The sequence below is a fragment of the Mustela nivalis genome (assembly GCF_964662115.1).
Source record: "Mustela nivalis genome assembly, chromosome: 4".
Classification (NCBI taxonomy): Eukaryota; Metazoa; Chordata; class Mammalia; order Carnivora; family Mustelidae; genus Mustela; species Mustela nivalis.
This window is the reverse complement of record NC_139023.1, coordinates 164116350-164132569: the sequence shown is the minus strand read 5'-3', so window position 1 is coordinate 164132569 and position 16220 is coordinate 164116350.

Genomic DNA, 16220 nt, shown 5'->3' with positions numbered 1-16220 from the left:
CCACTCAGAGGAAGGAGTCTGGGGAGAAGGCAGGCCTGTCCTGTGCCTCTGGTCCCAAGGGGACAGCATCTCCTTGGCCACCTGTCCCAAGGGCATACGAGCTTGCCACCAGGTGCCATACCCGGAACTGGCAGAAACAACCCCATGGAGAAAGGGGCCGTCAGATGCCGTCTTCCACCCAGATGTGGCAGCATTGTGGCGGGGAAGGAGTGGACAATTCCCCACAGTTCCCCCATCCCAGTGCACGGGCCGTGTGCAGGGATCCTGTCGCCTCCTCTCTCCTGTCGTGAAGGCACTGGCATAGACAGCAAATCTGCCTGAGCGCCGGAGCAAAAGGCAAAGCCTTACCTACCCCAGGAGATGGTAATAGGCCTAGAGTGCCATGCTAGGCCACACACGCTGCTGCAGGGTTGTGACTGTGTCTGCTTAGTTCAGCTTAGCAAGGTGAAACCCGGGCCCGAACTTGGAGCCCGGGAAAGCAAGGCCCAAGAGGCACCAGCTCTCCTGCGGCTCTTCTTCCCTGCCGCGACAGAGCGAAGGACCAAAGCCTTGCTGAGGAAGCAGCAGTGAAGTGCCCTTCGCGCCATGCTGAAAACATCTGCGAAAGCATAGCAATCGCTGAGAAATCAGAGTAAGTTCTGTGGGCTGCTTTTGTTGCTTGCCTTAGCCTAGTATTAGCAGCACGATTTGAGAAACCCGCATAGAGTGAAAGCCTCTTTGCCAGGGCATCCCCTCTGGGAAAGCACAACATTCTTTGGGAAATCAGAGTCGGGTCTACGGGATGCTGCCTGTTTCTTGCCGGAGCTAGTCTCCACAGCACGGTGTAATAAACCCGCATGGAGCGAAATCCTCGTTGCCTGGGTATCCCCTCTGCCTGAGAGAGAAGCGCGGTTGCGCCTTGGAAAGAGCCTGAAGGCAAGGAGCACGTCTTTCACTGCAGAGCGACAGAAGCCTGGCTGCTAAGGAGACACGAGGGGAAGATTAGGACAGGGGAAAGGGCTCCAGTCTGAGGAAGGAGTCTGGGCAGAAAGCATGCCTGTCCTGTGCCTTTGGGCCCAAGGAGACAGCAGCTCATTGGCCACCTGTCCATGGTTGAGACATGAGCTTGCCACCAGGCGCCTACCCTGAACTCGAGAAAGAACTCCCAGAAAGAACTGGCCATCAGATGCCATCTTCTTCCAGGATGTGGAAGCTTGGAGGAAGCACGGGGTTTAAGGGGAAGGAGTGGGGGAAGTCCCCCAAGCTCCCTATTCAGTGAACGGGCAGTGTGCAGGGATCCTGTTACTTCTCCTTTCCTGTGGGGAAAGCACTGGCCTAGTCCGTGAGTTCACCTGAGCGCCAGAGTAAAAGGCCAAGCGATGCCTACACCGGGAGATGGTAGTGTGCATAGAGTGCCATCCAAGCTACCCACGCTACTGCACGGTTATGGCTGTGTCTGCTTAGTTCGGCATGGCAGGGTGAACCCAGGACGCGGACATGGAGCCCGGGAAAGCAAGGCCCAAGAGGCACCAGCTCTCCCGCAGATCTTCTTCCCTGACGTGACTGAAGCCTTGCTGAGGAAGCCGCGGCGAAGTGCTGTTCACTCCAAACCAAAGCCTCTGCAAAAGCACAGGAAGCAGGATAGCCTGCCCTGGCACAAACAGCAGGCCGGTGGCAAGACAAGTGTCCCCCGCTCCCTGTGCGGAGAGATGGAAGCCTGGCTGCTAAGGAGACATGAGGGGACGACTAGGGCAGGGGCGCGTGCTCAATCTGAGGAAGGAGTCTGGGCAGAAGGCAGGCCTGACCTGTGCCTTTGGTCCCAAGGTGACAGCATCTACTTGGCCACCTGTCCCAAGGGCAGACGTGGGCTTGCCACCAGATACCATACCCGGAACTCGCAGAAACAACGCCATGGAGAAAGAGGCAGTCAGATGCCGTCTTCCACGAAGATGTGGCAGCGATGTGGGTGGCAGGGGGTGTGCCGGGGAAGGAGTGGAGACAGTCCCCCACAGTTCCCCATCCCAGTGCACGGGCCGTGTGCAGGGATCCTGTCGCCTCCTCTCTCCTGTGGTGAAGGCACTGGCCTAGACAGCGAGTATGCCTGAGCGCCGGAGCAAAAGGCAAAGCCTTACATACCCCAGGAGATGGTAATAGGCCTAGAGTGCCATGCTAGGCCACACACGCTGCTGCAGGGTTGTGACTGTGTCTGCTTAGTTCAGCTTAGCAAGGTGAAACCCGGGCCCGAACTTGGGCGGTGTGCAGGGATCGTGTCGCCTCTCTTCTCCTGTGGGGAAGGCACTGGCCTAGTTCCCGAGTCTGCCTGAGGGCCTGAGCAAAAGGCCAAGTGTTGCCTACACCGAGTGATGGTAGTGTGCATTCAGTGCCATCCTAGGCCACGCTCGCTGCTGCAGTGTTGTCGCTGTGTCTGCTTAGTTCGGCCTGGCAGGGTGAACGCAGGGCGCGTACATGGTGCCCGGGAAACCAAGTCCCAAGAGGCATCAGCTCTCCCGCAGCTCTTCTTCCCTGAGGCGAACGAAGCCTTGCTGAGAAAGCAGCAGTGAAGTGTGGTTCGCTCAAAGCCCAATGCCTCTGTGAAAGCACAACATTCGCTGAGAAATCAGAGTCAGTACTGTGGGCTGCTGCTGCTGGTTGCCTGAGTCCAGTCTCACAGTGGGAGAACCCGCATACAGCGAAAGGCTCTTTGTCCTGGCATCTCCTCTGGGAAAGCACAGCATTCTTTGGTAAATCAGAGTTGGGTTTGGGGATGCTGCTGTTTCTTGACTGAGCTAGTCTCCACAGCACGGTGGAAGATACACCCATGGAGCGAAATTATCTTTGCCCTAGCATCCCCTTTGCCTGAGAGAGAAACGTTGTTGCACATCTGAAAGGAGGAACACGTCTTCCACCGCACTCCCATGGAGCATGTCTGGGGAAGGCACAGCATGCCGCCCAAGGAGAAGAGAAGGTGTCCTTGGCCTTGTGGTCTGTAAAAAGTAGGGAAGCAGGAGAGCCTGCCCTGGCAGGAACAGCGGCCGGTGTCAATACAAGTGCACCTGCTCCCTGTGCAGAGAGACGGAAGCCTGGCTGCTAAGGAGACAGGAGGGGATGAGTAGGGCAGGGCGCGTGCTCTACTCTTAGGAAGAAGTCTGGGCAGAAAGCATGCCTGTCCTGAGTCTCTGGGCCCAAGGAGACAGCAGCTCCTTGGCCACCTGTCCCTGGGGCAGCATGTGCTAGCCACCAGGCGCCTATGCTGAACTCGCATCAACAGCTCCCTGAAATAAACGGGGAGTCAGATGACGTCTTCCTCCAGGATGTGGAAGCTTGGAGGAGGCACGGGGTTTAAGGGGAAGGAGTGGGGACAGTTTCCCAAAGCTCCCTATTCAGTGCACAGTCGGTGTGCAGGGATCCTTGCACCTCTCCCTTGCTGTGGGGAAGTCACTGGCCTAGTCCACGAGTCCGACTGAGTGCCAGAGTAAAAGGCCAAGCGAAGCCTACACAGGGTGATGGTAGTGTGCACAGAGTGCCATCCTAGGCTACGCTCTCTACTGCAGTGTTGTGGCTGTGTCTGCATAGTTCGGCCTGGCAGGATAAACCCAGAACGCGAACATGGAGCCCGGAAAAGCAAGGCCCAAGAGGCACCAGCTCTAGCGCGGCTCTTCTTCCCTGCCGCGACAGAGCGAACGACCAAAGCCTTGCTTAGGAAGCAGCAGCGAAGTGCCCTTCGCGCCAAGCTGAAAACTTCTGTGAAAGCATAGCAGTAGCTGGGAAATCAGAGTCGGTTCTGAGGGCTGCTGTTGCTGCTTGCCTTAGCCTAGTATTCGCAGCACGATGGGAGAAATCCGCATAGAACGAAAGCCTCTTTGCCCGGGCATCACCTCTGGGAAAGCACAGCATTTTTTGTGAAATTAGAGTCGGGTCTGTAGGATGCTCCTGTTTGCCTGAGCTGGTCTCCATAGCACGGTGTAATAAACCCGCATGGAGCGAAATCCTCTTTGCCTGGGCATCCCCTCTGCCTGAGAGAGAAGTGCGGTTGCGCCTGTGGAAAGAGACTTAAGGAAAGGGACACGTCTTTCACTGTGCTCCCAGAAGCTTGTCTGTGGAAGATGCAGCACGCTGCCCATGGAGAAGAGCAGGAGCCGTGGCCTTCTGGTCTGGAAACGGTTGCGAAGCAAGAGAGCCGGCCTTGCAGGCACAGCGGCCGGTGGCAATACAAGTGTCACCTGCTCCCTGTGCAGAGACAGGCGCCTGGCTGCTACGGAGAGAGGCGGAGATGAGTAGGGCAGGGCATGTGCTCCACTCTTAGAAAGGAGTCTGGGCAGAAATCATGCCTGTCCTTAGCTTCTGGGCCCAAGGAGACATCAGCTTGTCCCTGGGGAAGTCATGCGCTGGACACCAGGCACCTACGCTGAACTCGCATCAACAGCTCCCTGAAATAACGGGGAGTCAGAAGCCGTCTTACACCAGGATGTGGAAGCTTGGAGGAGGCACGGGGTTTAAGGGGAAGGAGTGGGAACATTCCACCAAAGCTCCCTACACAGTGCACGGGCGGTGTGCAGGGATCCTGTCACCTCTCCTATCCTGAGGGGAAAGGCACTGGCCTAGTCCGCGAGTCCGCCTGAGCGCCAGTGTAAAAGGCCAAGCGATGCCTACACCGGGAGATAGTAGTGTGCACAGAGTGCCATCCTAGGCTACGCACGCTACTGCACGGTTGTGGCTGTGTCTGTTTAGTTCGGCCTGGCAGGGTGAACACAGGACACGAACATGGAGCCGGGGAAAGCAAGGCCCAAGAGGCACCAGCTCTCCCGCAGCTCTTCTTCCCTCACGCGAGTGAAGCATTGCTGAGGAAGCAGCGGAGAATTGCGGTTCGCTCCAAGCCAAAGCCTCTGCGAATGCACAGCATTCGCTGAGACATATTCTTCGGGCTGCTGCTGATTGCCTGAGCCCAGTCTCGCGGTGGGAGAAACCAGCCTACAGCGAAAGACTCTTTGCCTGGGCATCTCCAGTGGAAAGCACAGCATTCCTTGGAAATGTTTGGGGATGATGCTGCTGCTTGCCTGAGCTAGTCTCCGCAGCACTGTGGAAGATACCCGCATGGAGAGATAAACTCTTTGCCCTAACATCCCCTCTGCCTGACAGAGAAACATGGTCGCACACGTCTGTCACCATGCTCCCTAGAGACAAGTGTGGGAAAAGCGCAGCAAGCCGCTTTCCGAGAAGAGAAGGAGCCGTTGGCCTTGGGTTTGGGAAACGCTAGTGAAGCAGGATAGCCTGCCGTGGAATGAACAGCAGGCCGGTGGCAAGACAAGTGTCCCCCGCTCCCTGTGCGGAGAGATGGAAGCCTGGCTGCTAAGGAGACATGAGAGGACGACTAGGACAGGGGAACGTGCTCCACTCTGAGGAAGGAGTCTGGGCAGAAGGCAGGCCTGTCCTGTGCCTCTGGTCCCAAGGGGACAGCATCTCCTTGGCCACCTGTCCCAAGGGCATACGAGCTTGCCACCAGGTGCCATACCCGGAACTGGCAGAAACAACTCCATGGAGAAAGGGGCCGTCAGATGCCGTCTTCCACCCAGATGTGGCAGCATTGTGGGTGGCAAGGGGATAGGCGGGGAAGGAGTGGACAGTTCCCCACAGTTCCCCATACCAGTGCACGGGCCGTGTGCAGGGATCCTGTCGCCTTCTATCTCCTGTGGTGAAGGCTCTGGCCTAGACCCCGAGTCTGCCTGAGAGCCAGAGCAAAGGCAAAGCCTTACCTACCCCAGCAGATGGCAATAGGCCTAGAGTGCCATGCTAGGCCACTCATGCTGCTGCAGGGTGTGACTGTGTCTGCTTGGTTCGGCTTAGCAAGGTGAACCCCGGGCGCGAACTTGGAGCCCAGGAAAGCAGGCCCAAGAGGCACCAGCTCTCCTGCGGCTCTTCTTCCCTACCGCGACAGAGCGAATGACCAAAGCCTTGCTGAGGAAGCAGCAGTGAAGTGACCTTCACGCCAAGCTGCAAACCTCTGCGAAAGCATAGCAGTCGCTGATAAATCAGAGTCGGTTCTGTGGGCTGCTTTTGTTGCTTGCCTTAACCTAGAATTTGCAGCACGAAGGAAGAAACCCGCATAGACGGAAAGCCTCTACTCCGGGGCATCCCCTCTGGGAAAGCACAGCATTCTTTGGGAAATCAGAGTCGGGTATGTGGGATGCTGCCTGCTTCTTGCCGGAGCTAGTCTCCACAGCACGGTGTAATAAACACGCATGGAGCGAAATCCGCTTTGCCTGGGCATCGCCTCTACCTGAGAGAGAAGCGAGGTGGCATCTGTTGAAAGAGCATTAAGGAAAGGAACACGTTTGTCACTGAAGAGCGAAGGAAGTCTGGCTGCTAAGGAGACACGAGGGGAAGATTAGGACAGGGGAAATGACTCCAGTCAGAAGAAGAAGTCTGGGCAGAAAGCATTCCTGTCCTGGGCCTTTGGGCCCAAGGAGACAGCAGCTCCTTGGCCACCTGTCCGTGTTGGAGACATGGGCTTGCCACCAGGCGCCTACCCTGAACTCGAGAAAAGACTCCCAGAAAGAACTGGCCATCAATTGCCATCTTCCTCCAGGATGTGGAAGCTTGGAGGAGGCACGGGGTTTAAGGGGAAGGAGTGGGCACAGTCCCCCAAATCTCCCTATTCAGTGCACGGGGGGTGTGCAGGGATCCTGTCACCTCTCCTTTCCTGTGGGGAAAGCACTGGCCTAGTCCGCGAGTTCGCCTGAGCGCCAGAGTAAAAGGCCAAGCGATGCCTACACCAGGAGATAGTAGTGTGCACAGAGTGCCATCCTAGGCTACGCACGCTACTGCTCAGTTATGGCTGTGTCTGCTTAGTTCGACCTGGCAGGGTGAACCCAGGACGCGAACATGGAAACCGGGAAAGCAAGTCCCAAGAGGCACCAGCTCTCCCGCAGCTCTTCTTCCCTGACGCGAGTGAAGCCTTGCTGAGGAAGCAGCGGCGAAGTGCTGTTCGCTCCCAGCCAAAGCCACTGCGAAAGCACAGCTTTCGCTAAGAAATGTTCTGCGGGCTGCTGCTGCTTGCCTGAGCCCAGGTTCGCGGTGCGAGAAACCCACATACAGCGAAATCCTCTTTGACTGGGCATCTCCCCTGGAAAGCACAGCATTCCTTGGGAAATCAGAGTTGGGTTTGGGGATGCTCCTGCAGCTGCTTGCCTGAGCTAGTCTCCGCAGCACGGTGGAAGATCCCCGCATGGAGAGAAATACTCTTTGCCCTAGCATCCCCTCTGCCTGAGAGAGAAGCATGGCCGCACACGTCTGTCACTGCTCTCCCCAGGAGCAAGTGTGGGGAAGGCGCAGCATGCCGCCCCAGGGGAAGAGAAGGAGCCGTGGGCCTTGGGGTCGGGAAACTCTGGGGAAGCAGGATAACCTGCCGTAACACGAACAGCAGGCCGGTGGCAAGACAAGTGTCCCCCGCTCCCTGTGCGGAGAGATGGAAGCCTGGCTGCTAAGGAGACATGAGGCAACGACTAGGGCAGGGGCACGTGCTCCACTCTGAGGAAGGAGTCTGGGCAGAAGGCAGGCCTGTCCTGTGCCTCTGGTCCCAAGGGGACAGCATCTCCTTGGCCACCTGTCCCAAGGGCATACGAGCTTGCCACCAGGTGCCATACCCGGAACTGGCAGAAACAACCCCATGGAGCAAGGGGCCGTCAGATGCCGTCTTCCACCCAGATGTGGCAGCATTGTGGCGGGGAAGGAGTGGACAATTCCCCACAGTTCCCCCATCCCAGTGCACGGGCCGTGTGCAGGGATCCTGTCGCCTCCTCTCTCCTGTCGTGAAGGCACTGGCCTAGACCCCGAGTCTGCCTGAGAGCCGGAGCAAAAGGCAAAGCCTTACCTACCCCAGGAGATGGTAATAGGCCTAGAGTGCCATGCTAGGCCACGCATGCTGCTGCAGGGCTGTGACTGTGTCTGCTTGGTTCAGCTTCGCAAGGTGAACCCCGGGTGCGAACTTGGACCCGGGAAAGCAGGCCCAAGAGGCACCAGCTCTCCCACGGCTCTTCTTCCCTGCCGCGACAGAGCGAACGACCAAAACCTTGCTGAGGAAGCAGCAGCGCAGTGCCCTTCACGCCAAGCTGCAAACCTCTGCGAAAGCAAAGCAGTCGCTGGGAAATCAGAGTCCGTTCGGTGGGCTGCTTTTGTTGCTTGCCTTAGCCTAGTATTCGCAGCACGATGGGAGAAACCCGCATAGAGCGAAAGCCTCTTTGCCAGGACATCCCATCTTGGAAAGCACAGCATTCTTTGGGAAATCAGAGTCGGGTCTGTAGGATGCTGCCTGCTGCTTGCCAGAGCTAGTCTCCACAGCACGGTGTAATAAGCCCGCATGGAGTGAAATCTGCTTTGCCTGGGCATCCCATCTGATTGAGAGAGAAGAGGGGTGGCGCCTTTGAAAGAGCCTTAAGGAAAGGGACACGTCTGTCACTGCAGAGCGACGGAAGCCTGACTGCTAAGGAGACAAGAGGGGAAGATTAGGACAGGGGAAAGTTCTTCACTTTGAGGAAGGAGTCTGTGTAGAAAGCATGCCTGTCCTGGGCCTTTGGGCCCAAGGAGACAGCAGCTCCTTGGCCACCTGTCCGTGGTGGAGACATGGGCTTGCCACCAGGCGCCTACCCTGAACTCGAGAAACAACTCCCAGGAAGAACTGGCCATCAGATGCCATCTTCCTCCAGGATGTGGAAGCTTGGAGGAGGCACGTGGTTTAAGGGGAAGGAGTGGGGACAGTCCCCCAAAGCTCCCTATTCAGTGCACGGGGGGTGTGCAGGGATCCTGTCACCTCTCCTTTCCTGTGGGGAAAGCACTGGCCTAGTCCGCGAGTTCGCCAGAGCACCAGAGTAAAAGGCCAAGGGATGCCTACACCGGGAGATGGTAGTGTGCACAGAGTTGTGGCTCTGTCTGCTTAGTTCGGCCTGCCAGGGTGAACCCGGGATGCGAACATGGAGCCCGGGAAAGCAAGTCCCAAGAGGCAGCAGCTCTCCCGCAGCTCTTCTTCCCTGATGCGACTGAAGCTTTGCTGAGGAAGCAGCGGCAAAGTGCTGTTCGCTCCAAGCCAAAGCCTATGCGACAGCACAGCATTCCCTGAGATATATTCTGCGGGCTGTTGCTACTTCCTGAGCCGAGTCTCGTGGTGGGAGAAACCCGCATACAGCAAAAACCTCTTTGCCGGGACATATTCCCTGGGAAGGCACAGCATTCGTTGGGAAATCAGAGTTGGGTTTGGGGATGCTGCTGCTGCTTGCTTGAGCTAGTCTCCACAGTACGGAGGAAGATACCCGCATGGAGTGAAATACTCTTTGCCCTAGCATCCCCTCTGCTTGAGAGAGAAGCATGGTCGCGCATGTCTGTCACCGCGCTCCCCAGGAGCAAGTGTGTTGAAGGCGCAGCACACCGCACCCGGGGAAGAGAAGGAGCCGTTGGCCTTGGGGTCGGGAAACGCTCAGGAAGCAGAATAGCCAGCCGTGGCACGAACAGCAGGCCGGTGGCAAGACAGGTGTCACCCGCTCACTGTGCGGAGAGATGGAAGCCTGGCTGCTAAGGAGACATGAGGGGACGACTAGGGCAGGAGCACATGCTCCACTCTGAGGAAGGAGTCTGGGCCAAAGGCAGGCCTGTCCTGTGCCTCTGGTCCCAAGGGGACAGCATCTCCTTGGCCACCTGTCCCAAGGGCATACGAGCTTGCCACCAGGTGCTATACCCGGAACTGGCAGAAACAACCCCATGGAGAAAGGGGCCGTCAGATGCCGTCTTCCACCAAGACGGGGCAGCGTTGTGGGTGGCAGGGGATGTGCCGGGGAAGGAGTGGAGACAGTCCCCAACAGTTCCCCATCCCAGTGCACGGGCCGTGTGCAGGGTTCCTGTCGACTCCTCTCTCTTGTGGTGAGGGCACTGGCCTAGACCCCGAGTCTGCCTGAGCGCCGGAGCAAAAGGCAAAGCCTTACCTACCCCAGGAGATGGCAATAGGCCTAGAGTTCTATGCTAGGCCACGCACGCTGCTGCAGGGTTGTGACTGTGTCTGCTTAGTTCGGCATGGCAAGGAGAACCCCGGGCGCGAACTTGGAGCCCGGGAAAGCAAGGCCCAAGAGGCACCAGCTCTCCCGCGGCTCTTCTTCCCTGCCGCGACAGAGCGAACGACCAAAACCTTCCTGAGGAAGCAGCAGCGAAGTGCCTTTCGCGTCAAGCTGCAAACCTCTGCGAAAGCATAGCAGTCGCTGGGAAATCAGAGTCCGTTCTGTGGGCTGCTTTTGTTGCTTGCCTTAGCCTAGTATTCGCAGCACGAAGGAGAAACCCGCATAGAGCGAAAGCCTCTTTGCCAGGGCATCCCCTCTGGGAAAGCACAGCATTCTTTGGGAAATCAGAGTCGGGTCTACAGGATGCTGCCTGTTTCTTGACGGAGCTATTCTCCACAGCACGGTGTAATAAACCCGCATGGAGCGAAATCCGCTTTGCCTGGGCATACCCTCTGATTGAGAGAGAAGGGCGGTGGCGCCTGTGGAAAGAGTTTTAAGGAAAGATACACGTCTGTCACTGCAGAGCGACGGAAGCCTGACTGCTAAGGAGACACGAGGGGAAGATTAGAACAGGGGAAAGGGCTCCAGTCAGAGGAAGGAGTCAGGGCAGAAAGCATGCCTGTCCTGAGCCTTTGGGCCCAAGGAGACAGCAGCTCCTTGGCCACCTGTCCGTGTTGGAGACATGGGCTTGCCACCAGGCGCCTACCCTGAACTCGAGAAAAGACTCCCAGAAAGAACTGGCCATCAATTGCCGTCTTCCTCCAGGATGTGGAAGCTTGGAGGAGGCACGGGGTTTAAGGGGAAGGAGTGGGCACAGTCCCCCAAATCTCCCTATTCAGTGCACGGGGGGTGTGCAGGGATCCTGTCACCTCTCCTTTCCTGTGGGGAAAGCACTGGCCTAGTCCGCGAGTTCGCCTGAGCGCCAGAGTAAAAGGCCAAGCAATGCCTACACCGGGAGATAGTAGTGTGCACAGAGTGCCATCCTAGGCTACGCACGCTACTGCACAGTTATGGCTGTGTCTGCTTAGTTCGAACTGGCAGGGTGAACCCAAGATGCCAACATGGAACCCGGGAAAGCAAGTCCCAAGAGGCACCAGCTCTCCCGCAGCTCTTCTTCCCTGACGCGAGTGAAGCCTTGCTGAGGAAGCAGCGGCGAAGTGCTGTTCGCTCCCAGCCAAAGCCACTGCGAAAGCACAGCTTTCGCTAAGAAATGTTCTGCGGGCTGCTGCTGCTTGCCTGAGCCCAGGTTCGCGGTGCGAGAAACCCACATACAGCGAAATCCTCTTTGACTGGGCATCTCCCCTGGAAAGCACAGCATTCCTTGGGAAATCAGAGTTGGGTTTGGGGATGCTCCTGCAGCTGCTTGCCTGAGCTAGTCTCCGCAGCACGGTGGAAGATACCCGCATGGAGAGAAATACTCTTTGCCCTAGCATCCCCTCTGCCTGAGAGAGAAGCATGGCCGCACACGTCTGTCACTGCTCTCCCCAGGAGCAAGTGTGGGGAAGGCGCAGCATGCCGCCCCAGGGGAAGAGAAGGAGCCGTGGGCCTTGGGGTCGGGAAACTCTGGGGAAGCAGGATAACCTGCCGTAACACGAACAGCAGGCCGGTGGCAAGACAAGTGTCCCCCGCTCCCTGTGCGGAGAGATGGAAGCCTGGCTGCTAAGGAGACATGAGGCGACGACTAGGGCAGGGGCACGTGCTCCACTCTGAGGAAGGAGTCTGGGCAGAAGGCAGGCCTGTCCTGTGCCTCTGGTCCCAAGGGGACAGCATCTCCTTGGCCACCTGTCCCAAGGGCATACGAGCTTGCCACCAGGTGCCATACCCGGAACTGGCAGAAACAACCCCATGGAGCAAGGGGCCGTCAGATGCCGTCTTCCACCCAGATGTGGCAGCATTGTGGCGGGGAAGGAGTGGACAATTCCCCACAGTTCCCCCATCCCAGTGCACGGGCCGTGTGCAGGGATCCTGTCGCCTCCTCTCTCCTGTCGTGAAGGCACTGGCCTAGACCCCGAGTCTGCCTGAGAGCCGGAGCAAAAGGCAAAGCCTTACCTACCCCAGGAGATGGTAATAGGCCTAGAGTGCCATGCTAGGCCACGCATGCTGCTGCAGGGCTGTGACTGTGTCTGCTTGGTTCAGCTTCGCAAGGTGAACCCCGGGTGCGAACTTGGACCCGGGAAAGCAGGCCCAAGAGGCACCAGCTCTCCCACGGCTCTTCTTCCCTGCCGCGACAGAGCGAACGACCAAAACCTTGCTGAGGAAGCAGCAGCGCAGTGCCCTTCACGCCAAGCTGCAAACCTCTGCGAAAGCAAAGCAGTCGCTGGGAAATCAGAGTCCGTTCGGTGGGCTGCTTTTGTTGCTTGCCTTAGCCTAGTATTCGCAGCACGATGGGAGAAACCCGCATAGAGCGAAAGCCTCTTTGCCAGGACATCCCATCTTGGAAAGCACAGCATTCTTTGGGAAATCAGAGTCGGGTCTGTAGGATGCTGCCTGCTGCTTGCCAGAGCTAGTCTCCACAGCACGGTGTAATAAGCCCGCATGGAGTGAAATCTGCTTTGCCTGGGCATCCCATCTGATTGAGAGAGAAGAGGGGTGGCGCCTTTGAAAGAGCCTTAAGGAAAGGGACACGTCTGTCACTGCAGAGCGACGGAAGCCTGACTGCTAAGGAGACAAGAGGGGAAGATTAGGACAGGGGAAAGTTCTTCACTTTGAGGAAGGAGTCTGTGTAGAAAGCATGCCTGTCCTGGGCCTTTGGGCCCAAGGAGACAGCAGCTCCTTGGCCACCTGTCCGTGGTGGAGACATGGGCTTGCCACCAGGCGCCTACCCTGAACTCGAGAAACAACTCCCAGGAAGAACTGGCCATCAGATGCCATCTTCCTCCAGGATGTGGAAGCTTGGAGGAGGCACGTGGTTTAAGGGGAAGGAGTGGGGACAGTCCCCCAAAGCTCCCTATTCAGTGCACGGGGGGTGTGCAGGGATCCTGTCACCTCTCCTTTCCTGTGGGGAAAGCACTGGCCTAGTCCGCGAGTTCGCCAGAGCACCAGAGTAAAAGGCCAAGGGATGCCTACACCGGGAGATGGTAGAGTGCACAGAGTTGTGGCTCTGTCTGCTTAGTTCGGCCTGCCAGGGTGAACCCGGGATGCGAACATGGAGCCCGGGAAAGCAAGTCCCAAGAGGCAGCAGCTCTCCCGCAGCTCTTCTTCCCTGATGCGACTGAAGCTTTGCTGAGGAAGCAGCGGCAAAGTGCTGTTCGCTCCAAGCCAAAGCCTATGCGACAGCACAGCATTCCCTGAGAAATATTTTGCGGGCTGTTGCTACTTACCTGAGCCGAGTCTCATGGTGGGAGAAACCCGCATACAGCAAAAACCTCTTTGCCGGGACATATTCCCTGTGAAGGCACAGCATTCGTTGGGAAATCAGAGTTGGGTTTGGGGATGCTGCTGCTGCTTGCTTGAGCTAGTCTCCACAGTACGGAGGAAGATACCCGCATGGAGCGAAATACTCTTTGCCCTAGCATCCCCTCTGCTTGAGAGAGAAGCATGGTCGCGCATGTCTGTCACCGCGCTCCCCAGGAGCAAGTGTGTTGAAGGCGCAGCACGCCGCACCCGGGGAAGAGAAGGAGCCGTTGGCCTTGGGGTCGGGAAACGCTCAGGAAGCAGAATAGCCTGCCGTGGCACGAACAGCAGGCCGGTGGCAAGACAGGTGTCACCCGCTCACTGTGCGGAGAGATGGAAGCCTGGCTGCTAAGGAGACATGAGGGGACGACTAGGGCAGGAGCACATGCTCCACTCTGAGGAAGGAGTCTGGGCAGAAGGCAGGCCTGTCCTGTGCCTCTGGTCCCAAGGGGACAGCATCTCCTTGGCCACCTGTCCCAAGGGCATACGAGCTTGCCACCAGGTGCTATACCCGGAACTGGCAGAAACAACCCCATGGAGAAAGGGGCCGTCAGATGCCGTCTTCCACCAAGATGGGGCAGCGTTGTGGGTGGCAGGGGATGTGCCGGGGAAGGAGTGGAGACAGTCCCCAACAGTTCCCCATCCCAGTGCACGGGCCGTGTGCAGGGTTCCTGTCGACTCCTCTCTCTTGTGGTGAGGGCACTGGCCTAGACCCCGAGTCTGCCTGAGCGCCGGAGCAAAAGGCAAAGCCTTACCTACCCCAGGAGATGGCAATAGGCCTAGAGTTCTATGCTAGGCCACGCACGCTGCTGCAGGGTTGTGACTGTGTCTGCTTAGTTCGGCATGGCAAGGAGAACCCCGGGCGCGAACTTGGAGCCCGGGAAAGCAAGGCCCAAGAGGCACCAGCTCTCCCGCGGCTCTTCTTCCCTGCCGCGACAGAGCGAACGACCAAAACCTTCCTGAGGAAGCAGCAGCGAAGTGACTTTCGCGTCAAGCTGCAAACCTCTGCGAAAGCATAGCAGTCGCTGGGAAATCAGAGTCCGTTCTGTGGGCTGCTTTTGTTGCTTGCCTTAGCCTAGTATTCGCAGCACGAAGGAGAAACCCGCATAGAGCGAAAGCCTCTTTGCCAGGGCATCCCCTCTGGGAAAGCACAGCATTCTTTGGGAAATCAGAGTCGGGTCTACGGGATGCTGCCTGTTTTTTGACGGAGCTATTCTCCACAGCACGGTGTAATAAACCCGCATGGAGCGAAATCCGCTTTGCCTGGGCATACCCTCTGATTGAGAGAGAAGGGCGGTGGCGCCTGTGGAAAGAGTTTTAAGGAAAGATACACGTCTGTCACTGCAGAGCGACGGAAGCCTGACTGCTAAGGAGACACGAGGGGAAGATTAGGACAGGGGAAAGGGCTCCAGTCAGAGGAAGGAGTCAGGGCAGAAAGCATGCCTGTCCTGAGCCTTTGGGCCCAAGGAGACAGTAGCTCCTTGGCCACCTGTCCGTGTTGGAGACATGGGCTTGCCACCAGGCGCCTACCCTGAACTCGAGAAAAGACTCCCAGAAAGAACTGGCCATCAATTGCCGTCTTCCTCCAGGATGTGGAAGCTTGGAGGAGGCACGGGGTTTAAGGTGAAGGAGTGGGCACAGTCCCCCAAATCTCCCTATTCAGTGCACGGGGGGTGTGCAGGGATCCTGTCACCTCTCCTTTCCTGTGCGGAAAGCACTGGCCTAGTCCGCGAGTTCGCCTGAGCGCCAGAGTAAAAGGCCAAGCGATGCCTACACCGGGAGATAGTAGTGTGCACAGAGTGCCATCCTAGGCTACGCACGCTACTGCACAGTTATGGCTGTGTCTGCTTAGTTCGACCTGGCAGGGTGAACCCAGGATGCGAACATGGAACCCAGGAAAGCAAGTCCCAAGAGGCACCAGCTCTCCCGCAGCTCTTCTTCCCTGACGCGAGTGAAGCCTTGCTGAGGAAGCAGCGGCGAAGTGCTGTTCGCTCCCAGCCAAAGCCACTGCGAAAGCACAGCTTTCGCTAAGAAATGTTCTGCGGGCTGCTGCTGCTTGCCTGAGCCCAGGTTCGCGGTGCGAGAGACCCACATACAGCGAAATCCTCTTTGACTGGGCATCTCCCCTGGAAAGCACAGCATTCCTTGGGAAATCAGAGTTGGGTTTGGGGATGCTCCTGCAGCTGCTTGCCTGAGCTAGTCTCCGCAGCACGGTGGAAGATACCCGCATGGAGAGAAATACTCTTTGCCCTAGCATCCCCTCTGCCTGAGAGAGAAGCATGGCCGCACACGTCTGTCACTGCTCTGCCCAGGAGCAAGTGTGGGGAAGGCGCAGCATGCCGCCCCAGGGGAAGAGAAGGAGCCGTGGGCCTTGGGGTCGGGAAACGCTGGGGAAGCAGGATAACCTGCGGTAACACGAACAGCAGGCCGGTGGCAAGACAAGTGTCCCCCGCTCCCTGTGCGGAGAGATGGAAGCCTGGCTGCTAAGGAGACATGAGGGGACGACTAGGGCAGGGGCACATGCTCCACTCTGAGGAAGGAGTCTGGGCAGAAGGCAGGCCTGTCCTGTGCCTCTGGTCCCAAGGGGACAGCATCTCCTTGGCCACCTGTCCCAAGGGCATACGAGCTTGCCACCAGGTGCCATACCCGGAACTGGCAGAAACAACCCCATGGAGAAAGGGGCCGTCAGATGCCGTCTTCCACCCAGATGTGGCAGCATTGTGGCGGGGAAGGAGTGGACAATTCCCCACAGTTCCCCCATCCCAGTGCACGGGCCGTGTGCAGGGATCCTGTCGCCTCCTCTCTCCTGTCGTG